The 20,536-nt window shown below is 43.0% G+C and overlaps 1 protein-coding gene across 22 annotated transcripts in view; it reads right to left on the bottom strand.

Moving 5' to 3' along the window:
• PHLDB2 (pleckstrin homology like domain family B member 2) overlaps positions 1-9,716 on the bottom strand; it is a 248,227-nt gene extending 238,511 nt beyond the window's left edge. For all 22 annotated transcript variants that reach the window (XM_084991344.1, XM_084991333.1, XM_084991331.1 and 19 more), the window contains exon 1: positions 9,473-9,716. The gene's annotated coding sequence lies outside the window, so the exon portion shown is untranslated. The remainder of the gene's footprint in view (positions 1-9,472) is intronic.
• Between the last annotated feature and the right edge of the window lie 10,820 nt (positions 9,717-20,536).

A 20,536-nucleotide genomic window follows, 5' to 3' on the forward strand; every position in this document is an offset into this window, starting at 1 on the left:
AGATACACCCCCACAGATACACACACTAGTTGTAAATTATTTTTGTTCCACTGCAATTACACCAAAACACTTGGTGCCCCAAATGCCTGAAGATTTATGGCATGAAATTCTCCCCTGTTCAAAAAGCTGCCTCCTCCCTTCCAGCCAGTGGGCAGTAAAAAAGGATTATGAGGAAAAGTCTGTGCATCTTCTGGAAAGTGTCTGCTGGCAACGGCCATCCTTACCTTCGCTATCTAGCAGACTCTCAGGCACAGATGAAATACCTATGGGCTGAGTGAAGACTAGACATAGCTGTATATGTGGCCAGATGGCTTTTGGAAAGTAGGAAAACAGAGCTCAATGTTGCCTCATGCTCTGAAATCCTTTTCCTCCTGTTAGAAAACTGGCAGGGAAAGAGAATCCAGTCCATATTAGGAATTCAGTTCAACTCAAGAAGCGATGGTGTGCTCACTGACCCTGTAGGAAAAGCTGTTTAAGTGCCAATTGGTGCATGGTTACTTGGTCAGGAGCACTAGAGAATATAAGAAATTGTCCCACATTTCAGCACCTTGTCTGCTTTTTTTTTTTTTAACTCGATGGAAGTACATTGAGAATTCATTGTTGAACCCTAAGCCTTTCCTCTTCCTATCCTGCCTTAGCTGAATGTATATATGGTGGGCAACTCAAGGGTGACTTTCAGTGGGTGGTTGTTTTACGGCTTCTTCAAAGTAAGTGTAGCCAGTATGTAGACCATAAATTAAGCATTATTTATTGTATTACCCACCCCTCTCCCCAAGAAGAAGTCAATTAGATATTAAGAACAGAGCCAAAACTGAGAAGTGCAAAAACTTGGAAAGATTTTTGTTGAGTACAATAGAAGGTCAGTTGAGGATAGTGCCAGGAAAGTGGTCTATTCTGCCTGAATTCAAGACATTCTTTCATCACCTGAAAATTGCCAGATATTCTTTCCTGATAATAATGTTGTTTTTCTCTCACTCATCTTTAAAAGGAACAAAAATGGGCAGCAAGGTGAGGCGGTCTCTGACTGCAGCTGAGACATCAGACCATTGATGCCCACTTTCTCAGAGTGCTTTTCCTGTTGGGCTAGAAATTCTTTGCTGTTGCTTCTGAGAGTGGTTCTTCAGGGCCTTGGAGCTCCCTGAGCATGATCTGCAGTGATAAAGTGTACCAGTGTAACCCAGGATGCTACACACTTTCTTTCTGAGAACTTCCCATCATGCTTTGGTGCTTAGTGCAATTAACAGTTTCTTTTGAATAGTGCTGCCCTGGGCGGCTTTCTCTCACACAATGTCACAGTGAGCAAGCATTATTCTTTCTTTTTTAATGGGTAAAGTAGAGGAGAGAAGAGAAGAATAACCCGAGGTTAAAAATAAAAAATATCAGTACTTGGACTGGAACATCATAATTCTGTCAGTCATCTTGATGATCATTCATTTCTGCAGAATGTAAGAGGGAAATAAGAGTCTCTCCAAAGAAAACTGCCCTTTCAGTTTGGGGCCTCAGGGAAGATCTTTGATGCAGTCTTCTTCCTCAATGTGCCTCCTCTTTATTACAAATAGCCTTTTATGAAGCTTACAAGAAGGGACATGAGCACGGGCACCCAGTTGGCCACAACCTGGGTGAGTAATCCTGGGCAGGGCAGTCAAGGTGGCTTAGGGAGGGGCAGGAGGTCCAAGATGCTCTCAGGATCCAAAGCCAACTTAAAGCACTTCCATAGCCCTTAACCATTGTTCTGTGACCTTCAGATGAGGTGCAGATCTGTCCCTGATTCTTCTGCCTTTTGCTTATAATGTCATCCCCCTGCCCCAAATACACATGGTTCCATCTGACTCACTGCCATGTTTCTGTAACCTTGGCAAGTCATGTCACTTCTCATGACCTCTATTTATAGAGGGAGGAGAAGAGTCATGACCGCCTGCTCACTGGAGCCCGCATTCATGGCAGATAGGTGAGGCAAAGCTGAGTGTCATGCCAGGATCGCAACTAGACAGAGAATTCTGAGGTGGGCTCTTGCATTTTTCCAACTGAATGGGTTCCTTCCCTAGTAAAGGTCAATGCCCAGGCTCTCCAATTTGTAACAATACTTCTGGGTGACTCTGAGATCTATGTAGCAGTTTTTTTAATTCACCCCCTGCCCAGTTCATTTACCTAAGAGATAGGGATGATGGCTCCAGAAAGATAAAAACCATTTTTGTGTTGACTTTTTAAAAAATTGGAGTAAAAATGATATACAGTGTTGTGTTAGTTTCAGATGTACAGCAAAGTGGTTCAGATTTTTTTACCTTATAGAAAATTACAAAATATTGAGTATTGTTCCCTATGCTATAACCTTGTTGGTTATCTACTTTTATATATGGTAGAGTGTATATGTTAATTCCAAATTCCTAATTTACCCTTTCGCTCCTTTCCCTTTGGTAACCATAAGCTTTGCTTTCTATGTCTGTGGGTCTATTTCTGTTTTGCATATAAGTTCACTTGTACCATTTTTTAATATTCCACACAAAGTGATGTCACATGATATTTATCTTTGTCTGGCTTACTTCACTTATATTATAATCCCGAGGTCCATCCATGTTGCTGCAAATGGCATTATTTCATTCCTTTTTATGGTTGAGTCATAGTCCATTGAAGACACTACCAGAAAACTACTAGCATTCATCAATGAATTCAGTAAATAACAGAATACAAAATCAATGCACAGAAATTTGTTGCATTTATATACATTAACAATGAAAGATCAGAAACAGAAATTAAGGAAACAATCTCATTTACCATCAAATCAAAAAGAATAAAATACCTACGAATAAACCTACCTAAGGAGGTAAAAGACCTGTAATCTGGAAACTATAAGATGCTAATGAAGGAAATTGAAGACCACATAAACAGATGGAAAGATACACTGTGTTCTTGGATTGGAAGAATCAATGCTGTCAAAATGACTATACTCCAAAAAAAAAAAAAAAATGACTATACTATGCAAGGCAACCTACACATTTAGTGTGTTTTACCTTTTTTTTTTTTTGCTTTTTAGGGCCGCACCTGTGGCATACGGAAGTTCCCAGGCTAGGGGACGAATTGAAGCTGTAGCCGCTGGTCTATGCCACCACCACAGCAATGCTGGATCTGAGCCTCATCTGCCAGCTACAGACAGCTCATGGCAACGCCGAATCCTTAACCCACTGAGTGAGGCCAGGAATTGAACCTGCGTCCTCATGGATGCTAGTCAGATTCGTTTCTGCTGAGCCAGAATGAGAGCTCCATGTGTCTACTTTTTAAAAAAGCCTTTGGATCTTAACTTTTCCAATTTTTCATAGAAGACAGACTTGAAACTGGAAGAGACCTTCACAGTGATAAAACCATTTTTGAAAAAGAGAAGTTGAGGCCAAGAGAGCTAAAGAACTTGCTCCTTGTTACAGAATTACCACATGGTAGCAGCACAGTCAAGCACAACCACAGTCTCTAATCCACTGCCATCCTGTTTCCGGGTGACAGAGGGCAAGTCACCATCTTGCACCTTGGCCTGCACATAACTGCTAATACTTCTAGTTTGCTTTTTAGTCATCCCTGGAAATTCCAAAGTCTTTTTTCTTGTAAATAAATCACTTCTTTTCCTACTAAATTTACAGTCAATTACTAATTGATTATCACCAATGAATTTTCATTGAGAACTCGTAAGATTCAGAGTAATGTACAAATAATAGGGACCCAAATAGGGGACTCTATGGAGGCTGTGGTTTGGCTCACTCGATACATTTAAGACCTTCAAGATTATTTCATGTTGCTTCAAAATTGTGTCCAACCTGTTTCTGGGAAAGAGCAGGTGACTGTCTTAGAAGTGAGGATGACCACAGACAAATGTGTGGTTCTTCACAAAGGGGTGCAGTTGGTAAAGAACTGAAACAGCTACCACCAAGAAGTTTAAAAATTGTCACCAAGCCATGGAGCAGGACAATGGTGGAGTTAGGACCAAGCTATGTATGTTGGGCTATGTTTTATGTTCTATTTGTTGGACTGTAAGTTACCAACACAACTACATTCTATAATGATACCTCTTCCTAGGGGCCTTTCCATTTTGCAAAGAGAAACAGAAAGAGATGATTTTGGTGGAGAACAGTCAGGTTTGGGGAAGTCTAGCCATCAGTTCTTTTTTTTTTTTTTTTTTTGTCTTTTCTAGGGCCACACCCACAGCATATGGAGGTTCCCAGGCTAGGGGTCTAATTGGAGCTGTAGCTGCTGGCCTACTCCAGAGCCACAGCAACGCAGGATCCGAGCCGTGTCTGCGACCTATACCACAGCTCATGGCAAAGCTGGATCCTTAACCCACTGAGCAAGGTCAGGGATCGAACCTGCAACCTCATGGTTCCCATTTGGATTTGTTAACCACTGCGCCACGACGGGAACTCCTGGCCATCAGTTCTTGTCTATATTTGGGATTCCTATTTAGGAAGTAAAGCTAAATTCTGTGGAATACATATGTTTGAACTCGAGGGCCACCTTCTTGGAATTGAGGTATGGGTTTTCCTTTGATTATAGAGAAGGCTGCCAGCTATTTGCTCATTTGCTGCAACATCTCTGGTCAGCCTCTGGGTTTTCTCTTCTCTTGCAACCTGCTCATGTACCAACCACACATTTTCAGCCACTTACCTTGTAAAAGCTTATGAGATCACCACAAAGCAGGACCCAAGGATGACAGCCATCATTACCCAGAAAGACACAAGAGAGCTCCAGCTAAATGGACCACGTAAGGCTTATCTTAAGAAATGAATCCTTGAAAACATCAGCCCAGTGATGACAAAAGAAAGAATTCTGCCTAGTTAGAGTTCTCTGCAGGAAGTGTTTTTGATACTGTTTTGGCTTTAGGGGAAAAAAATAAAAAACAAAAAAACAGGACTTTGTGAGGTTACCTAAGTGCACAGTGAAACTGCATATTCAAACTGTTTGAATCCTGTCCTCCAAATACAGAGGTCTTATGTGAAAACAATCTCATTTTCATTTTACTTTCTGGGAAACCCTCCAAGGCATAGTGAATTGCCAGCTTTTTTTTTTTTTTTGTGACCTTTAGTTCCTTAGCTGCTCCCAAGGGAAACTTGACCTTGGAACTGCAGAAAGGAGGAAAATAATTTTCAAGCTGGTGTGGGACAGGGACAGAAGTTTCCTTCTCTCTGTTTTCTCATTGCCCAAAACTTATGGATTCTCCTGCACCATGATCCTGAGAGCCTCTGAGGTCACAGAAATGAGGACACAAGTTGGAATGAAGATGCATATTTACCCCAAAGCAAGGATACAGACAACAGGACTACCACATGTGATGGAGACTGAGATGGCCAGCCAGGAGCAGTGCCCAGTAAGCTTTAGGAATAACATAATGCTTAGTCCCCACCCAGATTCATGGCTGATGCAGGGCTCTCTGGGTCCTCAGAGTATTTGAGGAACTGAAATAGAATTCACAGGGCCTAAGAATTCCTCCTGTAAGTTTACTTGGCTTCTACAGATATCGGGGCTCCACCTATGATGGGCTCTCAATCTGTAGGAGGACTTCCTTGGGTTTCCTACCATTTGGCAACTGCTTCACCCATGAGGCATCCATCTGGTTATAGCTTTAACCAAGAGAAGAATCACATATATCAAGAGACACCAGGGAGGCTCTGTAAGCACCATTCATGTCCCACAGGCATGGAAGAGATTCGGGGACAATGGTTTCTTCCCGCTGGTTTCTCTGAGCAAGAATTTCTTTGAGATCTTACTTTGCTCATGGGCACATGGGTTTGAAAGGTTTTTACCTTTAAGGCAGATTTTATTAAGTTACCATTAGTGTCTTCATTTCCGGTACCCAAAGAAAATCTAATTAGAGTAACAACATTACCACCTTGACCTGATAGAATCCCAGCCAAAATCAGTTACTATCTGAGCAGGTCTCTGTAGCCTAAGAACAGGCTGAGTAGTATCTTCAGCATTTTTAACTTCTGAAACTAGCTCGAGTGTCCAATTCCTACCATTGGTAAGTCTGAGGAATCCAGAGAACTGTTTTGCATATTAGAAAAAAAGAGCAGAGACTTTGGAGTCCCAAGTGCTATGAGACTTGCTAGCTGAGTGATATTGAGAAGGGTGCTCGCCTTGAATGAGGCTCATGTTCCTTATCTCAAAGGCTATCATTGGAAAATGAAACTTTTCTTACAGGGCTCTTATGAAGATTAAATAAAACCATCCTGGAAAGTTTTGACATATTTAGCTTTCTCAAAGTCAGAAATTTGCAGAAATAAACTTCAAAAAAAAATCCTGGTATAATAAATGAAAATTTTGTTCGTATGTTACATTAAAATCAACCAAACTAAACAATGTTTATGAACCACAAGAGAAAAACAATTTTCTCTCATAGCTTCAGAAAGGGCTAAATACTCTGTAGGCGATTATTGGTGTGTATGTGAGTGTGTGTTGATGTTATTTTCTTTGAGGAGAGGAAAAACCACTGTGATATTGAATTTTATGCCTGTAAGGATCTAGAACACCATAGGAGGGTATCATAAATACATCCTCTGAGGAGCCAAGCAAATAACTTAAAAAGGACTCCTTAGTCTTTGACATTTAAAATACAAATAGTATAGATACTATTGGGTGAATATTTTTTCCCCAGAACAGAGTTTAGAGAACATGGGCTTTGGAGTTAGACAGATTCCAACTCAAATATCACCTCATCTCACCAGCTCTGTGACTTGAGCAAGTAGTATAAATTTCTTATAGGGAGTAAATGAAAAAAAAAAAAGATGCAGATGAAAAGGCATCTTTTCATTACTGGTCAATTACTGGTCCTAAGAAGCACTGGATAAATGTGAAATGCTGTTATTTGTCCTTATGTTTCAGCTTCATTTTTTCCTCTTTACCCTAATGTTTTAGTTAACAAAAATGACAGCGTGCCAGCTGTATTAGAAAAGGGTACTCAGTGGACCTGGCGATGCAGTCCTTGTTCGTAATGCCTTTGCTTTCACCCTCTTAGGTATGTATGAGGCGGGTCAGTAAAAAAGAAGAAACTCTTTGTTCAGAGATGTTTAGCCAACCACATTTCATGGTGGCATTCTTTTATCTTGATCTTGTAAATACTCAGGAATTGTGGTTGCTTTGGAATTTCTGCCAGGCAGCTAATGGAATTTTTAGGATGTATCTACAAACAATAGTGCAAGCCTCTTTCTGTCCAAATTCCTTGGATTTAGATGCATGGCTATTAGGAGAGGTGAAATAAGATAGTAATTAAATTCTTGTTCCTAGAGAAAGATTAAGATGGTGTCATTTCTTTCCCTGGAAACAGTGCAGATGTTGTTCTTGAATTGGGGCTCAGGAATCTGGGCCTCTGGAAGAGAAAGGAGCAGAGATCTAGGCTGAGAGTTGCTTGGGTTTCTGGTAGGAAATATTCAGGACTGGGAAAAGCCCAGTGACAGCCACCTCTAGGACTGGAAATATTTCCCTTTGCTCCCCACCTGTTCCTCCCTTTACCTTCCCTCCAGCAGGTGCCAGCTAGTCAAACACTGGTCTTTGTAATGTTGTGGTGGTTCCCTACTGGCCTAGGGCATAGCACCTGCAAGGGCCAGTGAGGAACCTCTGACTTTGTAAGTCACCCTTGCTTTCCTCAATTTAAGCTCCTGCCTGAACTTAATTCCATGACCCCTTGGGAAAAGCAAGGGGTTGGGAATGGGGCAGAGGTGAGTAGAATCCTGGCTCAGCCTTTGACTGAGTGAACTTGGGCAGGTGAAAGGAATAGTAATAACATCTATCTAGTCTATTCGATCTCAAGAATAATCTTCACTCACGTAATATCCAATATACATGTGGTGGTGAGAAAAGCTGGGTACACTCTCAGGGGCCGCCAATGTTTTGGCCTCGAGTCAGATGCTGCACGGAAAGGACAGGTAAGACGTATTGTAGAACAGCCTATGGGATTGTGGGTGCATCTGGCCAATGCACTGGGATGTTCTGACACCCTCCTCCTCTTCAAAACCACCTCCGTCACTTGTGCTATCTCCCCAAATTCTCTGAAATCTGGTCAGATACACACTCAACATTTTACTGAGCTTAATGTTGTCACAGAAATCTATCAGTTTCTCATACTTCTTCACCAAGTTTCTAAGCGTTAGCCAGAGATTCACCTCAATTCACACATTGGGCTATGCCTGGGTTGCCCTCTTTATGGTCTCAACTCCTGCCTTGGGTTAACTGCAGGAGCTACATAAAATTTCCGGTCAGAAACGTCACTGCATTTCTATAAATGATTGACAAAAATAGTGTCAAACATGACCTTGTCTAATACACGGCCCAGTCCCTTCCCTAAAGAGTTCAGAAAAATAGGGCCTCCCTATCCCCAGGCTTCTAATACTTACAAGAATCAGGAACCGTTGCATGGAACTGACAAGCGTATGTGGTGACAATATGACAATGTTTCTAGAGGAGTTATATGTGGACCTAAAGAAGAGCGGATTGTGTTCGCTATGAATCACCTATTTCAGGAGTATGTAGACTAGGAGAGGAGAATTCCATGTTTTTTGATGATTATGTAACAATCTCCCTCTTTCCCCCTCCCAGTCATCACTTAGTAACTTATTCTAGAGCTAGTCTATTTCTTCCCTAGAGACCTGCATGAGCAGAGGAAGCTTCTCAAAGCCGCAAGCGCCTATGCCTGAGGTGACATCAGATACCCAGTTTGTGAGTGTGTCTTGTTCACGTTTGTTTATCACCCACCAGGGAAGGACCCTGTGGCGTTTACTACTCTGGGGAGGATGAAAATGTACTCTGGTCTGGAAAAAATAGGAGCTAGAGCTTCAGAAAAAGATGTCTTCTACGTTACCTTGTGTCTATTCTTTAGAAACACTCAGTCAGGCAAGGGCTTTAATGGTTCCCTGTCAAATGTAGGAACAGCTTTGCGTCAGTAAATGATTGACCTGCTCCCCCAGGGTGATAAGCTTAGGTAAACAGGCTTGATTCTGCTCCAGAAATTTCAAGACTTTTAACTCCCTAGGTTCCAAAGCAGAAAAAGTGCACATGGCTTTGAGGGAGAGCCTGTCATTTGAGGTTGACAGCCCTCTGCATGGACAGCGTGTTCCTCAGAATTATAGGCAAACTGTCCTCTCTGGTATATCTGGAGAGTGAAAAGAATTCTTGCAAGAAAAATTCTGGAACAAAGCCACTTTTCCTGAGCCATGGCCGTGGAAGAATTTCAATAAATCACAAATCGGATTTCTTATAATGCAAGATTTTTAAAAAAACTTTTTGAAATATGTAGAGGGACAACAATTTTCAAAGAAGAGAAACAATGGAAGATAAACATAGCCCAATTTCCAGAACACACCGGTGGACGAATAACTGGATTTCCCCCACACATACCCACATCTACCACACCTACTTCTGCAGACGCATGGGCTACAAGGCTGGGCCAAGGGCTCCCTCTGTGATCTCAAGACTAGGACCTGGGACCAGACAGATCACTTACCTTGATTGCAGCTTCTCAATCTGGATTCTTTCTTCAGCTTCCTTCCTGAATCAGCAGGGGTGGCCTGCCACTGTTCTCACCCTTGTTGAAGATTCTGGGATGTTTGGAAGAAGCATCAACACAGGCTTCTACTTCTCCACCCTGAAATTGAGACGTTTCCCTCTGTTTCCTTTCCTGTCTCTCTGGCCCCTGCAGACATGGGTCACGGGCAGCCACTTGCTTGCAGCCAGGTATGTTGACAAATGGGAAGGCGGGAGCCTGTGCTGGTCTCAGCCGCCTGGTCTGGCCAATCATTACACACCAGGTTGGGCTCTTAGTCCTGCTCAAACCCAGCCATAGATCTTGGTAACACAGTCAGGTAGCCGGACTGCTGGGGACCAAAAAGAGGGTCTGTTGGTCTGTTAGCTCTCGATGATCCGGAAAAGCAATTACCTTGCAACTGACCTGTGAAGTAGATGAGAATATCCCGTTTCATTTCATTCCTTTTTGTTTTAGTGATCTCAGAAGGGAATTAGGAGGTCACTTTATTAATCTTATGGAATTTAATAATGGACTGTCTTCCTTTTTTTTTTTTTTTTTTTGTCTTTTTTGCCTTTTCTTGGGCCGCTCCTGCGGCATATGGAGGTTCCCAGGCTAGGGGTCCAATCAGAGCCATAGCCACCGGCCTACGCCAGAGCCACAGCAACGCAGGATCCGAGCCGCGTCTGCAACCTACACCACAGCTCATGGCAACGCCAGATCTTTAACCCACTGAGCAAGGGCAGGGACCGAACCCGCAACCTCATGGGTCCTAGTCGGATTTGTTAACCACTGCGCCATGACAGGAACTCCTGGACTGTCTTCTTTTGAATTCCTGTCTGGTAAGAATCACTTAGGAATTCCTTGAACAAATATGGCTGCTATTTACTGAGTGGGCACTATGCCTTAGGCATTTTATATATGTCACCCAAATCCTCATAATAATAACCTTGAGATTTCATTCTTTTTGTGGATGAGGGGATGAGGCTCAAAGCGGTAATGATCTGGTAATGAATTGGTGCTGAAGCCAGGATTGGAACTCAGGCCTGCCCTAAAACCAGTACTAGTGTCAGTGCTCCTTTGGTGATACACTTGATGCTTAGTGAGAGCCCGGGATGCACAGGCCCTAACCCTGTGAATTTGCCACCTTGTCTGGTAAGTGAGACCTTGAGGATTTGAGCAAGTTCAGGATTTTGAGATGGGAAATGATCCTGGATTATCCAGGTGGGACCAATGTATCACAAGGGTCATCACAAGAGGTTGGAGTCAAAGATGTGATGACAGAGTCAGAAGAAGACAGAAGATGCTGCATTGCTGCCTTTGGAGATGCAAGAAGGTGGCTTCTGAAAACTAAAAGGCAAGGGGATGGATTCTCCTCTAGACCCTCCAGAAGGAACATATACCTGCTGGCCTATTTTAGACTTCTGGCTCCAAGCTTGAAAGGTAATAAATTTGTGTTGTGGTAACCCACAGAGTTTGTAGTGATTTGTTTGTTATAATAGCAGTAAGAAACTAATACATACTCTCTCCAGAAATACACGATGGTGCGCTCAGTAGCTCACATAGCATCCCCTTCTATATGTGAATGCTTTTTATTCGTCCATGATCTACCTTCTTAGAATGGAAGCTAGTGAGTTCTAGTTCTCTCCTGCACATTGGGCCCTCAGGGAGATCACTGGAAATAATGGAAAGGGACTCAGAGGATCCTAGTGCCAGCTCTGCCTTAGGCCAAGCAGTTTTCTGGTTTTGTTGTCTCTCCTGTGAAACAAAAGCACTGGGACATTGTATGGCTTCCATACAATGAGACACCAACATCAAATGCTTTCACTGACATGTGGAATCTGAAAAAAGGACAGACTGAACTTCTTTGCAGAACAGATGCTGACTCAAAGATATTGAAAAACTTATGGTCTCCAGAGGAGACAGTTTGGGGGGTGGGGGGATGTGTGTGGGCTGTGGGATGGGAATCCTGTGAAATCAGATTGTTATGATCATTATACAACTACAGATGTTATAGATTCATTTGAGTAATAAAAAAAATGAACTCAACAACAACAACAACAGAAAAAAAAAAAAAAAAGAGAAAAAGCACTGGGACAAATGTTCTTCCATCCCTTTCACATGTAAAGTTATAAGATTCCTTTTTTTTTTTTTTTGTCTTTTTACGGCCACACCTACAGCAAATGGAAGTTTCCAGGCCAGGGGTTGAATCAGAGCTGCAGCTGCCAGCCTACACCACAGACACTGCAACACAGGATCCAAGTCATGCCTGCAATCTACACCACAGCTCACAGCAACACCGGATCCTTAACTCACTGAGTGGGGCCAAGGATTGAACCTGCTTCCTCATGGATACTAGTCAGGTTCGATACTGCTGAGCCACAGTGGGAACTCTTAAAGTCATAAGATTCTAGATTCTAAATATCTTAGTCATAAATATTCCTGTCAACTTTCTCAATCTTCTTTTTTTTTTGTTTGTCTTTTTGTCCTTTTAGGGTTGCACCTGTGGCATATGGAGGTTCCCAGGCTAGGGGTCTAATTGGAGCTGTAGCTGCCGGCCTACACCAGAGCCATAGCAATGCCAGATCCGAGCCTACATCACAGGTCATGGCAACGCCAGATCCTTAACTCACTGAGAGAGGCCAGGGATCCAACCCGCAACCTTATGGTTTCTAGTTGGATTCGTTTCCACAGCGCCACGACTGTAACTCCTCTCAATCTTTTCTAAACTCAGCATTCCCATTTTCTCATGTGACATGACTTCTGGCCCCTTCACTTTCCTGATTGCCTCTCCACTGTACCCATCTGCCTCTGAAATGATGCTCAGATCTATGCCTGGTCCTTGGCCATCCCTCCATGCCCACCAGTGCTTTCTCTGGCTTTCTCACACTCTCTTGCTAGGGCCTATCTAACGATCCCTTAGCATCCTTTGGACTTGACTTAGTCTGTTTCTTTTTACCTTGTCCTATCCAATCCTGCATCTTGAAAGAGAACACCTGAACACCTATAGTGAACGAACACTTGAGTCTTCATTTAGCTTTTTTTTTTTTTCCCTTTCAAAGGAAGGACAATGGCTTTCTTTTTTTTTTTTTATAATTTTTTTTTTACTTTCCCACTGTACAGCAAGGGGGTCAGGTTATCCTTACATGTATACATTACAATTACATTTTTTCCCCCACCCTTTCTTCTGTTGCAACATGAGTATCTAGACAAAGTTCTCAATGCTATTCAGCAGGATCTCCTTGTAAATCTATTCTTCTTTTTTTTTTTTTTTATTATTTTCCCACTGTACAGCAAGGGGGTCAGGTCATCCTTAGATGTATACATTGCAGTTACAGTTTTTCCCCCACCCTTTCTTCTGTTGCGACATGAGTATCTAGACATAGTTCTCAATGCTATTCAGCAGGATCTCCTTATAAATCTATTCTAGGTTGTGTCTGATAAGCCCAAGCTCCCGATCCCTTCCCACTCCCTCCCCCTCCCATCAGGCAACCACAAGTCTCTTCTCCAAGTCCATGATTTTCTTTTCTGAGGAGATGTTCATTTGTGCTGGATATTAGATTCCAGTTATAAGTGATATCATATGGTATTTGTCTTTGTCTTTCTGGCTCATTTCATTCAGTATGAGATTCTCTAGCTCCATCCATGTTGCTGCAAATGGCATTATGTCATCCTTTTTTATGGCTGAGTAGTAGTCCATTGTGTATATATACCACATCTTCCGAATCCAATCATCTGTGATGGACATTTGGATTGTTTCCATGTCCTGGCTACTGTGAATAGGGCTGCAATGAACATGCGGGTGCATGTGTCTCTTTTAAGTAGAGTTTTCTCCGGATAGATGCCCAAGAGTGGGATTGCAGGGTCATATGGAAGTTCTATGTATAGATTTCTAAGGTATCTCCAAACTGTTCTCCATAGTGGCTGTACCAGTTTACATTCCCACCAGCAGTGCAGGAGGGTTCCTTTTTCTCCACAGCCCCTCCAGCACTTGTTATTTGTGGATTTATTAATGATGGCCATTCTGACTGGTGTGAGGTGGTATCTCATGGTAGTTTTGATTTGCATTTCTCTTATAATCAGCCATGTTGAGCATTTTTTCATGTGTTTGTTTGCCATCTGTATATCTTCCTTGGAGAAATGTCTATTCAGGTCTTTTGCCCATTTTTCCATTGATTGATTGGCTTTTTTGCTGTTGAGTTGTATAAGTTGCTTGTATATTCTAGAGATTAAGCCCTTGTCAGTTGCATCATTTGAAACTATTTTCTCCCATTCTGTAAGTTGTCTTTTTGTTTTCTTCTGGGTTTCCTTTGCTGTGCAAAAGCTTTTCAGTTTGATGAGGTCCCATGGGTTTATTTTTGCTCTGATTTCTATTGCTTTGGGAGACTGACCTGAGAAAATATTCATGATGTTGATGTCAGAGAGTGTTTTGCCTGTGTTTTCTTCTAGGAGTTTGATGGTGTCCTGTCGTATATTTAAGTCTTTGAGCCATTTGGAGTTTATTTTTGTGCATGGTGTGAGGGTGTGTTCTAGTTTCATTGCTTTGCATGCAGCTGTCCAGGTTTCCCAGCAATGCTTGCTGAATAGACTTTCCTTTTCCCATTTGATGTTCCTGCCTCCCTTGTCAAAGATTAATTGACCATAGGTGTCAGGGTTTATTTCCGGATTCTCTATTCTGTTCCATTGGTCTGTCTGTTTTGATACCAGTACCACACTGTTTTGATGACTGTGGCTTTGTAGTATTTCTTGAAGTCTGGGAGAGTTATGCCTCCTGCTTGGTTTTTGTTTCTCAGGATTGCTTTGGCGATTCTGGGTCTTTTGTGGTTCCATATAAATGTTTGGATTGTTTGTTCTAGTTCTGTGAACAATGTCATGGGTAATTTGATAGGGATTGCATTGAATCTGTAGATTGCTTTGGGTAGGATGGCCATTTTCACAATATTGATTTTCCCAATCCAGGAACATGGAATATCTTTCCATTTCTTTACATCTTCTTTGATTTCTTTGATGAAAGTTTTAGAGTTCTTGGCATATAGGTCGTTTACGTCTTTGGTCAGGTGTATTCCGAGGTATTTGATTTTGTGAGGTGCAATTTTAAAAGGTATCATTTTTTTGTATTCCTTTTCTAATGTTTCATTGCTGGTATACAGAAATGCAACTGACTTCTGAATGTTAATCTTATATCCTGCCACTTCGCTGAATTTATTAATCAGTTCAAGGAGTTTTGGGGTTGAGTCCTTAGGGTTTTCTAGGTATAGTATCATATCATCTGCATACAGTGACAGTTTGATCTCTTCTCTTCCTATATGGATGCCTTTTATTTCTTTTGTTTGTCTAATTGCTGTGGCTAAGACTTCCAAAACTATGTTGAAGAGCAGTGGTGAGAGTGGGCATCCCTGTCTTGTTCCAGATTTGAGTGAGAAGGCTTTCAGTTTTTCCCCATTGAGGATTATATTTGCTGTGGGTTTATCATAAATGGCTTTGATTATATTCAGGAATGTTCCCTCTATACCCACTTTGGCGAGGGTCTTGATCATGAATGGATGTTGAACTTTGTCAAATGCTTTTTCTGCGTCTATTGAGATGATCATATGATTTTTGACCTTTTTTTTTTTAATGTGGTGTATGATGCTGATTGATTTGCGTATGTTGAACCATCCTTGTGAACCTGGGATGAACCCAACCTGGTCATGGTGTATAATTTTTTTGATATGTTGTTGGATTCGGTTGGCTAAGATTTTGTCGAGAATTTCTGCATCTATATTCATCAATGATATTGGCCGATAGTTTTCTTTTTTGGTGGTATCTCTGTCTGGTTTTGGAATGAGGGTGATGGTGGCCTCATAGAATGTCTTTGGGAGTATTCCTTCTTCTTCAACCTTTTGAAAGAGTTTAAGGAGGATGGGCACCAATTCCTCTTTATATGTTTGATAAAATTCACCTGTGAAGCCATCTGGTCCTGGACTTTTATTTGTAGGGAGTGATTTTATGACCTCTTCAATTTCATTTCTAGTGATCGGTCTGTTCAGTTGGTCTGTTTCTGCTTGATTCAGATTTGGCAAGCTGTAAGATTCTAGAAAATTGTCCATTTCTTCCAGATTGTCAAACTTGTTGCCATACAGTTGTTCATAGTATTCTCTTATGGTTTTTTGTATTTCTGCTGTATCCGTTGTGATTTCTCCTTTTCCATTTATAATTTTGGTTATTTGGGTTCTTTCTCTCCTCTTTTTAGTGAGTCTGGCCAGGGGTTTGTCAATTTTGTTCACCTTTTCAAAGAACCAGCTCTTGGTTTTATTAATTTTCTCTATTGTTTTTTGAGTCTCTATTTTATTGATTTCTTCTTTGATCTTTATAATTTCCTTCCTTCTGCTGACTTTAGGACTTTTTTGTTCTTCTTTTTCTAATTCGTTTAGGTGGAGGGTTAAGTTGTCAATTTGGGATCTTTCTTCTTTTTTGAGAAAGGTCTGGATTGCTATAAATTTCGCTCTGAGAACTGCTTTCGCAGCATCCCATAGATTTTGAGAGGTTGTGTCTTCATTATCATTTGTTTCAAGGTAGTTTTTAATTTCCTTCCTGATTTCCTCATTGACCCATTGGTTTTTTAGTAGCATGTTGTTTAGTCTCCATGGAGTAGGTTTTTTTCTCTTTGCTTTTCCCATGGTTGATTTCTAATTTCATGGCATTGTGGTCAGAGAAGATACTTGAGATAATTTCTACGCTCCTAAATTTATTGAGATTCGCTTTGTGTCCCAATATGTGGTCGATTCTTGAGAATGTTCCATGAGCATTTGAGAAGAATGTGTATTCTGCTTTTTTTGGATGTAGTGTCCTGAAGATATCAATTAAGTCTAACTTTTCTATTGTTTCCTTTAGGATCTCTGTTGCTTTATTGGTTTTCTGTCTAGAGGATCTGTCCATTGATGTGAGGGGGGTATTTAGGTCTCCTACTATGATTGTATTCTCATCAATATTTCCCTTTATGTCTGTTAATATTTGTTGTGTGTATCTGGGTGCTCCTGTATTTGGGGCATATATGTTGACAATAGTAACATCCTCTTCTTGGATGGATCCCTTAATCATTAAATAGTGTCCTTCTTTGTCTTTCTTTATGCCTTTTGTTTTAAAGTCTATTTTGTCTGATATGAGCGTTGTGACTCCTGCTTTTCTGTCATGTCTATTGGCGTGAAATATGTTTCCCCACCCTTTCACTTTCAATCTATATGTATCTTTTGTCCTGAGGTGAGTTTCTTGTAGGCAGCATATTGAAGGTTTTTGCCTTTTTATCCACTCAGCCACTCTGTGTCTTTTGATTGGGGCATTCAGTCCATTGACATTTAAGGTGATAATTGATAGATGATTATTTATTGCCATTTGAACCTCGTGTTCCAGTTGATTCTATGGTTCTCAATTTTTTTTTTTTTTTGGTTGGATGGTCTCCTGTTATTATCTGCTTGAGTGGTTTTTTTTTTCATTTTTTGCAAATGCAATATTTGGTTTTGGCTTGTGATTGCCCTGTTTTTTAAGTATGCTAACCCCTTCCCATAAATGTGTGTTTTAGCCTGATGGTCCTGTAAGTTCAAACACTTCATTACTATATTAAAATTAAGAAGAGAGACATACATATAAACAAAAAGGGTTATTTACCTCCTGACATCCCTTGCCCACATTTTATGGTTTTGATGACTCTTTTTTATTTTTTTCTTTTTAATTTTATTTTGTTTGAAGCATGTTCATGATGAAGTCTGTATGCTGGCTTATTTGAGTGACTGCTCTCTGATTGCAGTTTCCTCAGTCCTAGTTCTTCCTCTTCTTCTTCTTCTTTTTTTTTTTTTTTTTCTTTTCTTTTTTCTTCCCTTTCCTTCCTTTCTTTTTGGTTTAGAGAAGCCCTTTCAATATTTCCTTTAACCTGGGTTTTGTGTTGCTGTATTCTTTAAGTTTTTGTTTGTTGGGAAATATTTTTATTTCCCCTTCTATTTTAAATGATATTCTTGCTGGATAGAGTATTCTAGGTTGCATATTTTTTCCTTTGAGCACTTTAAATATCTCTTGCCATTCCCTCCTGGCCTGTAGTGTTTCTGTAGAGAAATCAGCTGATATTCTTATGGGGGTTCCCTTGTAGGTAACATTCTGTTTTTCTCTTGCTGCCTTGAGGATCCTCTCTTTATCACTAACTTTTGCCATTTTCATTATGATGTGTCTTGGTGTGGGTCTGTTTGGGTTCAGTTTGTTTGGGGCCCTCTGTGCTTCTTGTATCTTGAATCCAGTATCCTTTAGATTTGGGAAGTTTCCAGCAATAATTTCTTCAAATATATTTTCCATTCCCTTATCTTTTTCTACTCCTTCTGGAATTCCTATTATGCGTAGATTGGCCCGCTTTATATTATCCCATAGGTCTCTTATATTGCTTTCCAGTTTTTTGATTCGGTTTTCTGTCTGTTGACCAGATTGAGTGATTTCCATTATTCTATCTTCCATATCACTGATTCGTTCTTCTGCATTATTCATTCTGGTTTTTACTGCCCCTAGTTCAGTTTGCATCTCTGCAAATGAATGTTCTAGTTTTTCTTGGCTCCTCCTTATATTTTCTAGTTCCTTTCTGAGGGTATCTGCATTACTGTTCATATCTTCTCTTAATTCCTTCAGTATTTTCACTATTTCTCTTTTGAACTCCAGGTCTGTCAGACTGCCGAGATCTGTTTCATTGTTGACTGTTTTAGGTGAGTTCTCCTGTTGGTTTGACTGGGAGTGGTTTCTCAGCTTCTTCATCTTGCTTGTTGTTTTCTTTCTCCTGAGGGAGTTGTACTCTCCGTTATCGGGCAGTGTTTGCCTTGTCACTGCCGTGGAATATTTCCTGAGGGCTGGCGTTGTTGGTCAATCTTTTTTGAGGCAGTGTGGCTTTTCTGGAGTGTTGATGGGGCTAACAGTGTTTCTTTGAAGCAAAGGAGGACTTCCTTAGGGCAGACAGGACTGAGAGGTCCACACCGCGATGGTAGCAGATTTCACTTGGCCATGCAGAGCTTGCTCTGGTGTTTTTAGGCTGTGGGGTTCTTGCAGGGGGTTGGCGGTGTTGGGCAGCTGCTTTTTAGGGGTGCATCACCCCCTGGGGGCTGGAGCAGCTATCTGGGGCACTGAGAACCTGAGAGGCTCTTCCCTAGGGCAGCCCAACTCAGAAGGACAGCCTGAGAATGTAGGCAGATCTTTTCACAGTCTGGCTGAGCTTGTTGCAGCTTTTCTGGGCTGCAGGGGGTCCTGCCTGGAGCTGGCAGTCCTATGCAGCTGGTCCACTAGAGCATCCCCTGGGGGCTTGGGCGGGTAGCAGGGCCGTTGGAAACCGAAGAGGCTCCTCCCCAGGGCAACCCGACTCAGAAAAACCATCCGAGAATTAGGCCGATCTATTCACAGCCTGGCTAAACTTGTTCTAGCTTTTCTAGGCTGCAGGCCTTTTCTCAGGGGCTGGTGCTGTTTGGTGCTGCCCTGCGGAAGTGTAGCCCCTCCAAAGGGCAAGCAGGCCTGTGCAGGGACAGCCCCTGCGGTGGTAGGCTTCAGGCAATTGTTGAGGCCAGCCCTCCTGGATGGCAGGCAGCCCCAGGTCCGTGAGAGCGTAGGGCATGGCGGGGGTGGGGGGAGGGAATGCACTGGGAAGCAGAGTTTTCAGCTAGCTAGCGGGCCTGTAAGCTTGCTGTGGCGTGGGGGGTATTCTATGGGGACCCACCCCTTCTTCTCTCCCCTCCCCAGCACGGGCGCAGACCAGGCTCTTCTCCCAGGTTCCCTCTGATGTGGCTTTCCCCTTCCCCACTCCTGGAGTATTGCTCCCTTCCTCTGCGACAGCTTTGTTTTCTAGTCTCCCAGGCAGTCTCTGCCCCGTCAACTGGTTTCTAGACCTCCCAAGCAGTTTCCGCTCTGCTCTGCCCCCCTAGCCCATTCTTGGGGACTAACCTCTGGAGCCGAGGTCTCGGTGCCCAGCCCCCACCCAGGCGGCGCCCCCCGGCCCTTTCTCGGGGATTAACAATCTGCGGCGAGGTCTCGGTGCCCAGCCCCCCTCCCAGGTGTCCCCCAGCCCTTTCTCAGGAATTAACCTTCGGCAGCGAGGTCTCGGTGCCCAGCCCCCCTCCCAGGTGTCCCCCGGCCCTTTCTCAGGAATTAACCTTCGGCAGCGAGGTCTCGGTGCCCAGCCCCCGCCCCCCAGGCGTCCCCCTGCCCTTTCTCAGGGATTAACCTTCAGAGGCGAGGTCTCAGTGCCCAGCCCCCACCCAGGCGTCCCCCGGCCCTTTCTCAGGGATTAACCTTTGGAGGCGAGGTCTCGGTGTTCAGCCCCCACCCAGGCGTCCCCCGGCTCCCTCTAGGGGACTAACCTTCGGTGGCGAGGTCTCGGTGCCCAGCCCCCACCCGGCGTCCCCCGGCCCCCTCTCGGGGACTAACCTTCGGCGGCAAGGTCTCGGTGCCCAGCCCCCACCCAGGCGTCCCCCGGCCCCTCTCGGGGACTAACCTTCAGAGGCGAGGTCTCGGTGCCCAGCCCCCACCCAGGCGTCTCAATTTTTGGTGACTCTGCCCGTAGTTCAGATGGTCTGTTGGGTTCTTGATCGGCTTTTCCGTACTCCAACTTACTGCTACACTCTTCTCTGCATCTGGAGATTCCTCCGGTTCGTTTGATCTTTCGCCCGGTAGGTGACTTTCCAGGGTGCGGGATCCCTTTCTCCTCCGCAGTTCCCTTTCGGGAGCCCCCGTCTCGCTCGGATTCGCCTTCTCTCACTCTCCTCTTTTCTCCTGTTCTGCCCAATAATGTCACGAATTTCTTGCCGTTATTGGAGTTTAGGTTCCTCTGCCAGCGATTGGTTGCTGTTCTGTGCGAGTCATTTATTCTGTAGATGTGCTTTTTTTGTTGTGTTTGTGGGAGAGGGCGAGCGTGTCTTCCTACTCCTCCGCCATCTTGTCCTCTCTCCTCGTAAATCTATTCTAAGTTGTGTCTGATAAGCCCAAGCTCCCGATCCCTCCCACTCTCTCCCCCTCCCATCAGGCAGCCACAAGTCTCTTCTCCAAGTCCATGAT

The sequence above is a fragment of the Sus scrofa genome, chromosome 13, assembly GCF_054392235.1.
Source record: "Sus scrofa isolate SSC_HxYL_T2T_F1_AM1 chromosome 13, Sscrofa_HxYL_maternal_Yorkshire_Landrace_v2.0, whole genome shotgun sequence".
In the NCBI taxonomy this organism is placed as follows: Eukaryota; Metazoa; Chordata; class Mammalia; order Artiodactyla; family Suidae; genus Sus; species Sus scrofa.